The 17,043-nt window shown below is 41.6% G+C and overlaps 1 long non-coding RNA gene across 3 annotated transcripts; it reads right to left on the bottom strand.

Moving 5' to 3' along the window:
* Window positions 1–2,019: 2,019 nt before the first annotated feature.
* LOC135280243 (uncharacterized) lies at window positions 2,020–4,468 on the bottom strand. Of its 3 annotated transcripts, XR_010347263.1 has the most exons (4): window positions 4,286–4,468; window positions 3,081–3,173; window positions 2,677–2,860; window positions 2,020–2,220 (listed from the first exon to the last, which is right to left on the bottom strand). It is a non-coding gene; the product is annotated as an uncharacterized LOC135280243 (long non-coding RNA). The 3 variants fall into 3 exon arrangements; XR_010347262.1 differs by having other exon boundaries at window positions 2,020–2,860; XR_010347264.1 differs by lacking the exon at window positions 3,081–3,173 and having other exon boundaries at window positions 2,020–2,860.
* Window positions 4,469–17,043: the final 12,575 nt, after the last annotated feature.

Raw genomic sequence — 17,043 nt, 5'->3', positions numbered from 1 at the left:
CATGATCTGAGGAGGAAAGCCCTTAATCAAATGTAGCCTTTGCTAAAGGAATATTTCTGAGGCAGACCTGTGTAAATACACAATATCTCAATTACCCTCCAATAGCTGTAGCATTCTTGGTTTGAAATGTTGCCCTCTGATGGCCTCCACCATGCTATCCATCACAGTGACCATCTGAAGGCCCACAGTACACTAATAACAGGAAAGGCACTTCGGGAGCACAGCCAAGCTGCCTGTGATATACAACAATTGCTGAATGGAAATATTTTATTTTCACACCAGCCAATGTATGAGGCACAGCTACAGGGATTTAAATATGATACTCAGGCTCATTAGTAAAGCAAGCACAGATAACAAGGATTTACTGAATGTTACTGTCTGACTTGGCCAGCTTTCCCAAAGGGATCATTAAGATGCTAAGGAAGTTTTTTGTCTGTATTTTTGGGGGAATTTAGTCTGCTTTCAGGAGTTCCTGCATGTTCAGCAGAAAAACTTTCAGATATTTAAGCTTTGCTTGTCCCAAACTCAGAAAAGTAGCACTTTTGTGTGAAGGATTTTTAAAAAGTTTGCCTGTGAGGACTTTGCACCTCCTACAGCCAGTCTGGTGCTCCCTGGCCCTGTCCATGGGTGGGAGCAGCCCCCAGACACAGAATGGGGACCACAGCTTCAGACAAAGAAAACATTGCTTCTCCTGAGCACTGGGGTCACCCAAAAAGCAGCTGTTGCCAGAAGACACATGGTCAGCAAACAATGCTGCACACCTTCCTTACAGAAATCAAACCCCCCTGTTTTGCTGACCATCCCCACATCACTCACATCCGTGGCTGCTGTGCTGCACTGCTTCACACCTTGGGGCTTTTTTACGTGCAAATACACCTTGAAGGTGGCATCACCTGGATTTTGACAACTAACCAACAAGATACAAGATTCACTTGGGGTAAAACTTTGATTTTTTTTCCCAAGCACATAAGCACAGATTTTCTCTATTTCTGTAAGTCCAAAATTACTGAGATTTGCAAGGTCCTTTTGAACTACATTTTTATCCTGACCCTTCCTACTCTATGTTAGTGCAATGTTCAAATTACAAGGCACATAAAAGTAATTTCTGGTACTTCATTAATGAGTCTGCAGCATACAGAAGGTCCAAATTTTATTCTCCTCAAGTTCTGAACAGGTGATAAGTGGTTTTATGTGCTTGAACTGCAATGTGCTCCTCATTGCCTTTAATCTGCCTTTGCAGCTCTGTTCAGGAAAGGTTGATCTTAGAGAAGTGTTTACTTCAGCTTAACTCATTAATGTTTATGAAGTGCTGTCAAAATACAAAGTGTTGTATGTTTAGTGAGGGTGACTTTAACATTATTATGGCTTCAACTAATACATAAATAATCATGGGACAAAGGGGTGTCGAATAACTGTCACTGTGGCTCTCTATTGCCTCTGCTTAGAGCTCATCTTTGTCCTTTGGTTACACTACAGAACTTTGTTTGCCTGTTTACAAGTGAAGCATGATGCACCCTGGTTCTATATATCTTCTTCAGTCTTCCTAAAATTAACAGGTTTTCAGGGATTTTAAGGTCAATACCAAGTCCTTTTGAACACAGGAGTTTAATTCATGGCTTAGACAGCAAGGTTTGCATGGAGAGCTATGAGCTTTTATTGAACCAGTGAATACACCTAAAGAACAAAAATGCTTTTGGGCACACAAGCTCTTCTTCAGGTCAGAAACTCTGCATTGTGCAGAGGCCCAGAGCACAGCTTCAGCTGCATCACTATTGCATTTGTACTGGGTAAACCTTGAACAGAAACCATTTTATTTCTGAAAAGCAGACACTTTCTCCTAGAATGATATTAAAAAGAGAGCAGATTTCTTTATCCCTCTGCTAGGTCAGCAAGGGCACATCTTCTTGGTACCATGGAAGGTGGTACAGAGGCATCAGAAATAGCAGTGACCCAAAGTGGCAAGGGCAGCTCAACACCACACAAACACCAGCCTGGTCCTGCATGACACACCTTTGTCAGTGCACTGGTAAAGCCATCCTAGCTTTTTATTTGGTTCTTCTGCTCACAATTATACAATGATCTTGTCCTTTTAGGACAGACATGTCCTAAATTTGATAGTGAGTATGGATGGGGCAGTGTCAGCAAGCTTTGCTTTGGACCAGTGGCACAGCCTGGTGTGGGATGCAGCACATGTCCATGCAGACTCTGCTGTGGTCCTACCTACAGGATAAAAAAGTGTCACTCTCTCATAGCATACATCCTCATTTTGGGGTTTCTTCCCTCATGACAAACCCTTGAAGATGCGCCAATAATTTGTTCATTGGTTACAGGGATCATCAGTAATTTGCACTCCTTTTAAGTTCCATTTCAAACTAAATGGATCTTCTTTTGGAGTCACTTGGGGAAAAATCAGTTTTCTGCCTAAGCAAGACTTCACATCAATCAGGTTAATAGGAGTGTTAGAACATTTCCTAATTATAACTACAAACATTTGCAGGCTTCCCAGTGATGAGCACTCATCCCATCCCATTGTGTTAAATCACCTCGGGGCTGCCTGATGAGGAAGCACAGAGGCAGCAGGATGGCAGCAGCCCTCAGCCTGCCCTGCACTAGGTGCATCATTAGCAGTGACTAACACGGGGTTCTGGTCCTCAGGCCAGAACCTCAGGCACAGACCTAACGTGGGTGGGCAGTGAGGTGGTGCCCCTGGTCAGATTCACGTGGATGTCACTCCCATACAAAGTTCTTTCCTTGTTCCATTTAATATCCTGACACCAGTTCCAGGGCAGCCCCTTGTCAGCTTTTCCAGCCTCGGGCTATGGCAGCGAGCTCACAGTGAGAGCAAGGGAGAGAGGTCAGCCTAGAAAAGAAGAACACCTGCTAGCTTCAAGGCCAGCAATGAAATAGCACAGATTCTCAAGTCTATAAACTAAAAAAATAAATAAAATTTATATCAAAGGCACTTGAAAGTGATATGATTGATCTGAGTTATTAAGTACCAACCAAATGCTCAACTGAGTGAAAAAACCCATAACATGTTCATAAAACTGCAGTCACAGTAAAAGCACAGGCAAACATACCCCAGCACTCTCCCAGTGTCCACAAAGGAAGGTCTTCAGTGGGAAGAAACACTATTATTTAATTCTCCAGATTTATTTCATAATTTGCTTAACCTAAGAGAGAAATGGCACTGCCACAGTTACAGATATCACTGCCCTGCCCAGCTGCATCTATCTGAAAAATTCCACTGACAGTTTTTTCCTGTGGTTGGCAAAGATTTTTTGAACCCAAAATGCATAAGCACCACCTATGCCTTTAAGGTATATATGGTATATATATTCTCATGTCTTTCTATAGGATTTGCCCACTTCTCTCTCATTAATACAAACGGAGATAAGTGATTAAAGTTAATGTACCAGTTTCAAACTGCCCCATATCCATTAATCTCATAATAGTCGAAAGCATCTTGAAAAATACCTATACTGCAAATCTTGAGTTGGAATTTTTAAAGTGCTATTAATAGTACATACTTATCAAAAAGTACCTAGCTAGCACAGGCACTCGCACCTTCTTAAATTTTAATAGCTTCAATAACTTAGTTTCAATTTAGCTTTCAGGGCATTGGAAGAACCTCTCTTGTTGGAGCCCTTGCCTGAGGCTTTGCACTGGGGAGGAGTTGGCCGAGCATCAACATCAAAGATGTGCAACCAGCTTAGTAATGTGCTCCATGTTTGAAAAAAGTCTCCAAAGAAGCTCACTTGGATTTTTTTCCTTAAAGAAAAAAAATGCAATTTCTTTGCAAAGAGCATGCCTTGCTGTAGACACTGGATTGTGTAAGATTTTTCTGGTGTAAATCATCAAATTTTAGTTTAGTTTGGAAGGGTCCTTAAAGCTTATCTCCTTCCACCCCCTGCCATGGGCAGGTTCCACTAGACAAAGTTACTCCAAGTCACATCGAACCTGGCCTTGAACACTTCCAGGGATGGGGCAGCCACAGCTCCTCTGGGCACCCTGTGCCGGGGCCTCCCCACCCTCACAGGCAAGGATTTCTTCCCAAGATCTAATCTAACCATGCCCTCTGGCAGTGGGAAGACCCCTTGTCCTGCCATTCGAGGCTCTTGCCTAAAGCCTCTCTCCTGCTCTCCCACAACACCTTCAGGCACTGGAAAGGGCTCTGAGATCTTCCCAGAGCTTTCCCTTCCCCAGGCTGAGCAACCCCAACCCACAGTGCTTGTACACGTGCCTCAGGACCCTGGATTCAGCCAGGGTGAAGGACACCCCTTACCTGTGTTGCTCTTGCACTGAGATGCAGCTGGGCCAGCAAACTGCTCTGCTGGCTACCAGAATCAGTGGGCAGCTCTTTAGGCACAGGAGCTCCTTGGGCTCAGCTGACGAAGGTCCTGGGTGATGCATCCACCTGAGAGGGGAACGGGGCAGAGGCCCCATGGTGATGGCACTACTGGGCTTTTGTGCTCTGAACACAGCTGGAAGGAAGGTGGAATTTAAAAAACAGCTTAGCATTGACCTAACCGTGCTTCCACAGGAGTCAATTCATTTTCATTACAGGGACCAGCAACCACTCTGAAACAGCTGATTCCAGATATTTGGAGATGCCAAAACAGACTTAAGTGCAAGTATTTATGGAAATTTCTTCGCCAAACCTGACTCCTTGTCCAATAAATATTACATTTGGGGTCTAATAATTTCCTGCCTGCCTGTCCTCCTGCAGCAACTGGAGGCTCAGCCCAGCTTCTTGCAATTGCAAATCCCACAGTGGAGGAAGGGTGAAATCTCTCACCTTTTTTTGTTGAGGTTTGAGGGTTTAGATTTTTGCGGGGAGTTTTGGTGGGGTTTTTTAACTGAGCTGCAACTATGCAAGACAAAATTTGCAAAATCTGTTCACAGAGTCTGTGAATGTATTCTTGGAAGAAATAATACATCAAAAAACATGGGACAGGCTCTTGAACTTCTTCCAAGTAGGATGGGAAAAGTCATCACCCAAAGCAAGATAACTGAAAGGCTCCATCCACCTCAGTTATTTCCTTCAACTCCTCCCTAAGTCAAGCCATTTGTTTCCCACATTTACTCACTGAGATACTTAAACTGAAAGTAGCACTTTTAATTTCCAACATACTCTCTATTGCTTACTCCTCAATTAAAAATCAGCCTGACTTGCCTCAGAAATTGTTTGGTTGTGTCAGGAAAATGATGATGTCAGGAGCAGATGGGAAATAAACAGGAAGAGCAGACAAATTCTTCAAGAAACAGGGATTCTGTTTTCATGCAAATTCTGTTTAATAAGAAAAGTTGAGATCTGAACAGAAAACAGTGTATGTGAAGAGCTGCTCCAAATGTAATTGCTTCTAAACATAATACTTTTCAATCTTTCCCAACAACTAGAAACATTTCTTTAAGTATTCTTTCCCCTTCTCTCTTGTAGTATTTCCCATTGACTTTAATAAAGTGCTGTGTAATCGCCTGAGTTTTGAAAGCATTTGGGCAAAAACCAAAAGTTTGTGAGAGAAGAAAAAAGTTTTTCATTGCTGGCAGGTGTTTCTAAGAGGTTTTACGAAGTTTTATTTGGTAGTTTTTCAAGCTGACTCACATTCATATATAATACAGATATCTGATGCTGGTTTTAGTAGTTTTATACCTATGAATGTGCACATGCAAGGGTGATTGCATAAACACAAAATCACATTTTGCTTCTCAGATAAAAAAAAAGTTCTGAATATTTGTAAGGAAATTGCATTGGTATTATCTTTAAACCACTGAGTCCTCCCCATTTTTCTGTTTTCTCAGACATACCAAATAATAACCTGAGACATTAATTGGGCAAGCACTGAAAATCATCATATACCTTTTGGTCTTTGGAAACTAAGAATTAAATTACTGTAATTGGCAGCTTATTAACAGGAAAATTATGCTAAACAACTTCATGTTACTGTCAGGAATTACATTCGGTAAGCTGTGAAGATGAGGCCCTTGGTGCAACATTTGCATTTTCTCATTTAGAAAGAACAATGATAATAGATGAGTGAAGCATATACAAATTATACACCAAAGAACATTTGCATGGCTGTAAAAAGGCCATCTTGATACTGGAGTGATTAAGCCTGTTATTCATTAAGATACAGGAGTAAGGGGAAAGTAGGGAACACATTAACTTATTTAGAGGCATAAATAAAGTGAACTACATTCCAAAACATATGAATTTCAAGCAGACCTAGATTGTAATAGCATCTGATTATATTGCATTTTTTATGCAGTGTTAGTAAGAGGGTTTTTTCCTTGTATTAGATGGGGTCTGAAGATGTAATGGTCACAAGCTCTGTTGTTACCCATGTCTTTATTTCGGCTGCCACCTCCCCAAACCCTTTGCCTGTTTATTCACTGTTTCTCCTGGAAAGCAGTGAGCCCTGTGCAGCATGTCATGGACATGAGCCAAGCAGCCTATCCACAGAAAACCACATCACTTAGTCCAGAAAGTGTGGTTTTTTTGGGAGCTTTTTTCTGTGAGCAATTTCCACTACCTGTCCTGAAGTCTTAGCAGTTGACATTCTTCAAAGAAGGATGATTTTATATATCACCAGTTCCTATAAGCAAGGGAGGATAATAGCAAAGCAGAGGAAAATTGGGTCATTCTAATGCCCTGATGAAAACCAACAGGGACAGCACACTCAGTGACATGGGCTGCCTCTGTGAAACCAGGACATGCTGTCCGGCTCTCCATTTGTACATAGCTGTCTTCTTGTCCAGGAAACTCTGAAGCACAGAGAGTTCAAATAAGTTACTCAGTAACTCCAAAATTTGACTGGCCTGAGGAGAAATTTGTTGGCTTAAATGAGATGTCCTTAGGATTTGAGCAGTCTCTTGCACAATTGGCAGTTTCAGAAGTTCTCTTTCTATACCACAGTCTGTAGGCAAGACCCTTACACAATTGTCCTTTTAAACCCTTGTTAGTTATTTACAAAGATGAGCTGCGAGAAATTTATGTAAGAATGTGGGCTTGTAAGACTGCAGCAGGGAAAGCCACAGATCAGGAGGAAGAGTTGCAATAAAAAGACTGTTTCCATGGCTGTCACAGGGTTATAGTCCCAGATGTTTGTCTAACCTAGTTTTGAAGCCTTTTAAAATGTACTGCATGGGGAGGGTGATGTCTTGTTTTAGCACTATTCCCACCTTTTCTAATCTTCAGCATTAGAAAAGCTGTTCCCTAATGTCCAATCTTGCTCTCCTACAGTATGAACCTGTTTCCTCTTGACAGAAGGGTAAAAGAATTATACCAATCATTTCTGTAGCAACCTTTTACATCCTTGGAGACACTTAAAATTTCTATCTTGACTGTCTGCCCCTTGTTTTAAGCAATGCCAGTTGACACCTGCTCATGGGCTCAGTGGAACTGGCCACAGGTGTCCATGGGAGCAAGAATAATTATTAAATGCTGTTTCTCAGAAAAATTGAGCTGTGGCTCAACATAAAATATTTGGTGCAATTGTACAACAGGAGTAGCATCACCACAGTGTAAGTATCTGCTGAAAACTGGAGGAAGGACTCCTAGAAAGTGTTTCAATAATCTGTGGTGGTTTTGGTGTTGTTGGGATGCAGTGGCCACTGTGCTCTGGGGATGGCCAGCAGGGTGGCTGCAGAGTGCCCTCAGTGCTCAGATACAATTCCCAGAGAATTTATTACCATTATTGCAATGACAAGGCAGCCGACAGATTGTGGAACATCCTCTGGCACACCACTGTTTCCCAAAAGGTAAGTGACTGGTGAATTGGCTTTTGTAGCTGTGAGTGGCCAAGGCTGCTCAGCCCCTCTGCTGCTCGGCTCAGGCTGGCTGGCTCCTCTGACTCCAGCACAGCTCTTGCACCATGGATCACATCTCCCTCCACTACACAAACCCATGTGCATTTCCTTTGAATGCAGCAACTCACACACAACGATACAGAGCTCACTTTCCCTGCATAATTAGTTTGGAATCTGATACCAACATCTTAATTAGGCCTGACCCCTGGAGTATTGGACCTAACATCATTTGCCAACCCAAAATATGGTTACATCCACACTGCAAATAAGCATCCTCCCAGCAGTTGTTTCTTTATGAGTAATTTCAGTGTCATTTTCCTCTTACAACACAGCCAAGTGCAGGAATCCTTGGGATGCTGCTGCAGCCCCACACCCTGACTGCCCTACCTGTGCCTGCACTCCCATTGCACTCCTGCATCAGTGCCAAAGCTGGGGTTACTCTCACTTAAGATAACCTATTTAGTTAAACTAGGCTGGCTGTAGCAGCATGCAACTCACCCTGGACTTGCTACCTAATTATATTCCCAGCAGATTTCCAGAGAAAGAATTCTCAGAAAAGATTTCCCTGAGCTCACTGCTAGCCAAGCTGAGCAACCTCTCAGCCCACTGGGATCTGCCTGCAAGGGCTTCAGACACACCTTTATCTCTAGGAAAGACAGCAAAAGAAGCAGCTGGGGAGCAGTCTAGATCATAGGCTGAGTGTGGACCTCATAAAGCATCCCCACATTTATAGACATGAAACACTTCACCAGGGAGCAGTGGCTCGGGTTTGTGAGCAGGGCTGTATCACAGCACAGGCAGAGCCTGCTCCCTGAAGCATAGCAGGGAAAGCAGGTCTCAGTTTTCCTCCAAGGAAAGCAGCCCATACATTATGCAAAGAATTTACTGTTGGTTTTGAAATACTGCATGATAGGAAGAAAGAAACACGTGTCAGATGTTAGCCATGACACTTAAAGTGCATGGAAGAAATGCAGATAGTGCAGCAAGAGGGACGATATAAAAGTGGAAATTAGCATCTATATTTTTAAGCAAAGCTTTTAAATGCACTTTGTTTCATTTTAAAGACCTGAACCCAACCTCTAGGTGTTTAATGTAGCGCCCTTATTTTTGAAGCTAAGACACATAAAAAACAAAAGCAAGCTCAGCACCCAGAAAACTCCCAATATTTCTTTGACAAAATTAGCATTCACACAGGAAGCAGACACAAGCCACCCTTGCTGCAGTTCAGGTCCTGTTCTCTCATGCTCTGGGGAGGCAGAAGGAGAAATTCACCTCCACCTTGTTGCTGGAGTTAATTTGTTTCCTCATTTCCATCACCAGAGTCAGGAATCAGCTCCCAGTCCTTGTGTTGTTTGTTCACTCCCCACCCGAGGGAGGAGGACTCCCTCGTTCTGCTATTTCCTCCCACCCTGGAGCATCTCCCCTGCCCTGAATGCCTCCCTATTATTGTGCTAGCAATCACAAATCTCACTAACCTTCCCTGGAGCAGCAGTGGTAATTTAGTGGTGCCTGAGTTATGGTCAGGCTCTCACACCATTTGAGGCAGTGGGAGTCCTGCCATGAGTTTCACTGGGTATTTACTTGCCATTTCACTCCCATGGAAATCCCTCTATTTCCTTAACACACTGAATTACCTGAGAATGTAGGGGTTGTGATTCATCTTTTATCTGATATCCTCTCTCTTGACCCTGTAATGTAAAGCTTTTAGGAAAGGCTATAGAGAACAAGAGGAGTTCAACAACCACCTTTAGCAGGGAGAGCATTTCTGTGCTCAAAAGAGAGGACAAACAAAATGGAGCCAAATAGCCACAAGAATCTTTTTATAAGCTGAGAAGTATCCCCAGTGCTGCAATGAAAGGGATAGACACATCACCCGTTTACTAGATCAAAAATTAAAAAGGAAAAATATGTGTTCATTACATTATTGAAAAGGCTGTTTGAAAGTCTTTCACTCGCCTTAGTCTTGCATTTTCCTGTAATAATCAACATTTTGACTATAACAAGTCTCTCCATCAAAACCTGAGGTGCACACAGAACACAAATACATTCCTGTGCTTGCACATACAAGCACAATTTTAGTCACTATGGCACTATTAAAAAACCCCCAAACCTTTCTACATTAGGAAATCTGTGATAAATCACATTTTAATTAACTTTATATTAAATCTTGATGACACAAAAATCCTGAAAATGGCCTATGAAGCCTAGCAGCATTCAGCACAGGACACTTGAAAGCAGCACAATGCTTGTATTCTCTGAAGATGTGACCTTGCCCCCAGCACGATATTGGATTGACCCCAACAGCACATGAGGGCTCTGCCCAGCCCATTCCAACCCAGTTTGCTGCAGTCCCATCCTGAGCTCTACCAGCCAGAGAACAGAGTAATCCCCATCACTTTCAGACCTGGTGCTGGTTCACAGATACCACTACAACCTGTCACACCAAAAGGCAAATCTCCTGTTGATTTAAGGAAGAGGGGGATTAGGACCTGTGGGTTTTCATTTTATTTTGAATGTTTGCAGACCTCTCTTGTTATAGTTACATTATTTGTGCATGTATTAGCCCTGAGACTGGGCTGTGTAATTAGTTTCTGTCAATAATAGGAACTGACGAGCCTGTTCAAATCCACACTGCCTTGGCATTAATGTTTCATACACACACAAACATCCTCTGCCTTCCAAGAGGAAATTAAGTTGGTTTACTCAGAAAATCTTCAAATATGGCCAGCCACACACTGATTCCCAGCTTGGATTTACATGGACTTGTAAAACAAAAGGAAAAACAATAAAACTAGATGAAAATGCTTATACAGTATTTCAATCCTCTGACTAAAACTGTGCGGCAACTTACCACATGCTCAGACCTACCTAGCCATGGTGTCTTGGGTTTGATTTGTGGCACTGATCTTCCAATTTTATGGAAATGTGAAATTTTAAAAACACTCTGAAACTATAAAGAATTTAACCACGTCCTTAATTTTATACAGTGTCAGTGCAAGAGATTTAAAAAGCAATAAACAAACTTGTTACTGCAATAGAATCGAAGACAAATCATAAACTCACTAAAGTTACAGAGCTAAAATATGGTGTGGAGGATGGACAATGGCAACATTTATTCAATAAAACTCATTTATATGTAAAAGATTGAATAAAAATATATACCAGTATGCAGGCACAACAAATTATATAAGAGAAAAAAAAGTTTTATGGGCAAGATGTTTTATATTATGCATGCAAACATCATAGCTGTATGGGCAAAGGTGTTAACCACACCTGCAATCACACTGTAAAGTGCCACAGAGGTGATGGGTAATGTGGCACTAGCCATACAAAGGATGACATCTTAATAGTTTTCTGTAATAAGCCAACTGCAAGAGCTACTCCTATTTACTATTTATCTTTTTCCCCTGAGATATAAAACCAGTCCTCTATCTGCTTATGAAATCTAAATATACAAAGGCTTTTTCTTCAAGAATGATGGTGTATTAATTCTGATGGCTGGGTCAAATTTCAGCCTGGGTAATTGCTTTCTGCTAAGACATAGTTAAACTTATAGTTTTAATTTAAAGATGCTCCTCCACAGTCTGCTGCCTGTGCTTTATTCAGCATACATTCAAACAATCTCCACTGTGGGAATCAGTATTTTAACATGTTACTAGAGTCCTGCTAACGTTTACCTCAGCTACTAAAATTACAGGGACCTTATTTAATAGGAAAGGTCACCTTTACTTCCTCTGCCACAAATCTGGCCCAATATTTGTTACATCTAGAGATTGTTTGTGGGTATTATACAGACACAGACAACCAGGCAGAAAGATGTTGCAGGTTTTTCTATGCAAATACTTCAGAGTTAACATAGAGACACGGCTCAGGGTAACAGCACTGCCGCAAATGTGAGGGGAGCACCCAGGCAGATTTGCCATTGTGGTAACTAACAATCTTGTGGGAATCAATCAATTAACTGAATGTGAAAAACTAGTGAAGACAAGCTTGCAGATAAGAGTAAACAACCTGGTCTGGAATTGTAGAGGAGAAAGTGAAATTCCATTTCCAAGGCTGTCAAAGGGATTTAAACGATCACTCAGGAGAAAGGTTTTCTTTTCTCCCTTTGTTTTTTCTTTATTTTCTCCAGGCTGAGGGTTTCCATAGATCTTCTCATTGATCTGAAGTGGCCAGGGGCAGAAAAAGCCAATTTTGTCTGCATTAGCTTGTCTCCTTTCCACTATAGCTTAACACGAAGAGAAATGCCACCCACACCCCAGAATGATTCCATGCCAAAGGCTTGTCTCAGAAAGCAGGACTCCAGCCAGGCACTTCAAATCTGAAAGTCAAATGCTCCCAAAACCAGTGGAGGGAGAGATCCTGAACTGGTACCACCCCACACTCTCCTGCAGGCAAAGGCTCCGGGCAGTGGCCAGGTGGAACTCACCCATGCGTGAGAAGCATTGAGGTCTGAATGGGTTTCCCCCCCTCCCCCCACCTTGATTTTTCAATTTGCAAAAGCATTTCCAGCCCAGACTTCTACTCTGCTACTTTATAGCTTAAAAGTAAAAATCCCCATTACATAAGATACCCTGGAAGCCAGGACAGAGGGCCCTGCAGGTGGGCCAGCAGCTATGTGCATGGAAGGGGATCTTGCATAAAAATGTTTAGTCCTCTGCTTGTAAAGTCTCCAGCAGCAGTCGCTGAGGGAGCTGCACTTGTCCAATTACATTTAGAAAATGCTTCAAAACCAGAACATATTTTTTAACAGAGAAACTCTTTTTTCCCTCCAGTCCCCCATCCCTCAAATGAGCTAAAGAGCCCCTTTTCCAAGACCATCGAACTGAATTTGCCTTTTGAGAGGAGTTCAAATGTGGCTGAGGAGCACTTGCCTGCTACCTTCCAGCTCTCACTGAGTCCCAGTGGCAGGGAATATTTTTGTGGGAGAGGACCCCAAACCCACACTGATGATAGATGATCCTCTGTCCCCACTGAAAAGGGGTTCAGGACTGCTTCCTTCTGTGCCCTAAAGTCAGCAGGAGCAGGAACAATAAGCGCCATTTATAAATCTCTCCCTGTTTGCACCCTATGCAGAGGTTATCTGGTTTGCCTTTCTCCAGCGCTGCATATAACTATCACAAAGTACATCAGTGCAGCCATACAGTGTCATTTTTGTAATTAAAGCCCCTGACGTTGACTTTCCTGTTTAACCTGCTGTATTGGCACTGCTCTCTGTTCTTCCTTTAATGTAGCTGCTGATCTTTCAAAGATCTTGGTTGCGTCTCAAAAGCCAGCTGGAGGTGGACTCTTCAAATAGAGTCAAAGAAAAATCGACATGAGAAAAGTTAACTAAACTTTAACTCAAAGAAAAGTTTTCAGTTTGGAGCAAATACTGAGACCTGCTTTATTACAAAGCCACTCTGCCATATTGCCAAGGGCTTATGTTTGACTTAACACATACACAGTTAATCGCCTGGCCAAAAGAGTTGAAACCTGGGAAAACGAGAAAAATGGTCATCATAAATGTCATTTTAAAGGGGAAGATCATAAGTGTGAAGTGGAAGGTTGAATTGTTCCTGTAACTTTATTTAATCACAGCAACTGCATTCATTCTGTAGTCTGCAACACAATGGGGCCATCTGTGTTCAAACAGGAATAACTATAAAAATACCAGACAACCAGATCAAGAGATGCTTCAGTGGGAAAGTAAATTCAGATGGAGTGAAATCTATAGCACACTTTGCCTGCTGAGTATTCACACACATAAAAATTGACGTTCAGGCTCAAGCATACCTAAATGCCATTGCACAAATGATCCTGGAAATTTCTGAGTGTATTATGATAAAAACACATTCTTTTGCTGGCATGTTTGCAGTGGTGCAATGGCTCACCAGAGTTAAGTGCTCAGGGGAGGAATTTCCTGGGAGACCATGGGATACTTTTGTATGAAAGGGTTTGAGGCAACTTTTGAAATATCTGTCCTCTAAGGGCAGCACTGTGCTGGCAAAGAGGCCAGATCTGTCCTTGAGTCATATTTAATGGCATAAATATCTAAGTACTTGCGGAGTCTTGAAATAGAAAATACCAGAAACAGGACTGCCCAAAAATCATCTCTGCAAACTGAAGAGGCATCTGATAGTTACATGATAAGAAAATCCTTGATCTTTGGTCTTGTTGATATAAATTACACATCTTGGGGCTGCATATATTTGTGTAGCTTTAGACAAATAATAGGAACTATGGGTTGGTTCTCGTAGCTCTATTTGCTTTCAAATTTAGAATAATGAATAAACCCTTGGGCATTCATTCTGGAAACTGAGAGTGCCTTATGAGATTATCTGCAGCTCAATAGTCAGGGGACAAGGAAAATAAAAGGATTCACATTACGAATTTTATAATGACTTACTGCTCACTTATCTGAAAAATAGTTGGAGTCATAATTAGCCAGGCTTTTCGGTGCTTTAAGTTGCCGAGATTTCTACTGCTGCACACCTTAAAATTTGCATTTTAATGGACTAAAGATGTATATCAGTAATAGCACCAACGGATGCTCTCTTATCACTAGTATTAATACAATATACAGCTTAGGAGACTAACCTATCCACAGTACAGCAGGTTTGATCAATAAAGGGCACAGAATGACCAAAGCAAGTCAAATCTAAATGTCACTGTACTGACATGCCTCTAAATAGCAAACTCCAGCCTGCAGTCTGAGGTCAAGACCATATCAATGCCATAAACATGAAGACGGTTCAGTCAGATGTGGTAAATACAGGGTTCATTTTCATCTGTAAGATTGTATGTTCAATACAAAATGCAGCTGCCTATGGTAGAGCAGATTACTCATGAAAAAAACCCCAAATCCTAAGCATCTTATTATGGACATTTTAATTTTTTTTTTCAATAAATAAAATACTTGACTCCAACAGAAGGCAGAATATTATTCTGGTTCCTGCTTATTTTTAATTCTAGACCTGTAATAGAACTAGTAAGTGCTAGGGAGGTTTTTTCCCTTCAGCTTTTAGGAGCAGACCCAACCTTTCATGACCAGAAAGCAGTGTTCCTGCTCCCTCAACATAATTTCCACAATCATGGCAGCAAGATGGGAAAAAGAAAATATATCTGGCAAAATAAGCCCCTGGTGAACAACACAGCATCATTTCCACAGCTCCCTTGGTATGGCTGACCTGGGAACACTCGAGTACCTCTAAGTTTTGGCCTAGTTCACAGCACAGAATGACTTCAGCACCACTGTTTGCCATAGATTAACTACCAGTATTTTTATATAACAGATCTGTTGGAGCAGCTTCTTCCAGGTGGACACTGACAAAAGGAAGAGGGTGAGAAAAGCTAGCCACAGAAGGAAGATGGAAAATGCAACAATAGGTGATGGAGGCCTTCTGACATGAGGGGCTTCATCTCCAGATAATATTTTCCTCTGACATAAAGAATTTGAGGAAATGACATACTTTTTCTTTGAAGATCAAAGAAATATTTAACTTGGGAAGATTGGATTAAGCAGGGATTAAGTTCACTGTTGAAACTGTCACTCCATCGCTGGAGGGAACTGAGGGGCTGAGCTGCCTACTTCTTGCCATGTTTTCCAATGTGCTTCTCTGAAATAATTTCTTGTTTTAGCTTTGCTTAACTGTGCATCAAAATGGTGGGGCTGGGGAGGGAAACCAGCACTGCTTCCTCTCCTCAAACCTGGAAAAGTCATGGTGTCAGCAGCTGACATAAACTTGAATAGTGGCAAAACTGCAGACAAGGAGTAAACATATAGGAAGACAAAAGAGAGAACTCAGAGGTATATACAGGAAACTTAGTATTCCTAGTGAGTGAAATCTCTGGAGAAAATCCAAGAAACCTCTCATATTTTTAGTGCGGGTCTATGGTAAATGTGTGTAATTCAAGGGCACATAATTCAACCACAGAAGGACTGAATAAAACTGCTAAAGCCTTTCAAACCCTCTGGTCTTCCAGCAAGTTAAAATGGTGTTTGAAATATCCAGCACTTTGAGGGTTCTTTGCAATGGCAGCAAGTTGCCTTAAAAACAACTGAAATCAGCTCCAAAGAGAAGTACAGAAACAGAGCCTGGCTTGTGCTTTTGATTAGAACTGGCTGGAAAACAAAGATTCATTTAATAAATGGAAATGGATTTTCATTTGCATTATAATTGAAATAAGACACTTTGAGAGAAGCAGGAGGAAGAGGAATAGAGACAGAAAAGGGGGCAATATCCACACTGTGGCATGGTGATTATCACCCTCCCTGCAATACAGGAGGTCTGGGTTCAAGCACTGCAATCCCTAAAGTACCAAATCCCAGCAGTCCAATAAATAGTTGCTCTTAAAATAATCATAGAAGGACTCATATCAAATAAGAAATGTCTGTATCAGAAGATTACTTTAACCATTTTAATCAAAAGAGCTACCCCTTCTCCTCATCAACAACTGGAGCTCCTCATCAAAATGGAGCTTTGCAGAATATTCCCAAAAGGGAGCTCGGGGTACCTCTTACTGACAACTCCAAGAGCACATGTTACTTGATGCCAGTCATCAAGAGATTTTCTGCAACTAAAACTTCCTCAATTTAAACCCCATGAGGTTCTGCAGTAATCTTTCATCTCTTAGAGTTAGGACAGTCCTTCACATCTGGAATTAATGCCTATTGGCAGCACTGTTTAGCAGTAACTGCAGAGGGAATGGCATCATTCTTGAAAATGAAGAGCAGGTTTGGGGCTGTGCTAGTCGGGTGTCCTCCATAAATCTGAACTTCTTCAACCACAACTCTTGTTAATTGCTCTTTTCTCAGTGTTGAGTTAGTATGGGGAAATCATCAAACCAAAGCCAGAAGATGCTGAGGATGTTTTTTTGGGGTCAACAGGTTTTAGATGTCTCTCAGGAAACAGCACACTCTAGAAGATGCTTATTTTGTTTTTTTGTTTGTTTTTTTTTTTAATCTAGAATTCTCCAAGTGCTAGTAAAAATATAGTGCATTTCTCTTGCTTTTTCTTTAATATTGTTTGATTTTCATGTATTTATATAGACTTACAGAGTTTGGAAAGACCCTTGAGATCACTGTCCTACCATGCAACAGGCAATGCAGCTACTTGATACAGGAAAATCCATGTTCAATATCACAACTGCCTTTCACCACTGATCTCGTCTTTTCTTTCTGGAGTTTCTCAGGAATGATACCATCTCATCTTTTATAGTTCTGGCTCTCCTGGCCAGCCCAAGTATGCAGTC

This window comes from Passer domesticus, chromosome 13 (genome assembly GCF_036417665.1).
Source record: "Passer domesticus isolate bPasDom1 chromosome 13, bPasDom1.hap1, whole genome shotgun sequence".
NCBI classification, from domain to species: domain Eukaryota; kingdom Metazoa; phylum Chordata; class Aves; order Passeriformes; family Passeridae; genus Passer; species Passer domesticus.
The sequence above is the reverse complement of the archived record's forward strand: the minus strand, read 5'-3'. Positions and strand labels throughout refer to the sequence as shown.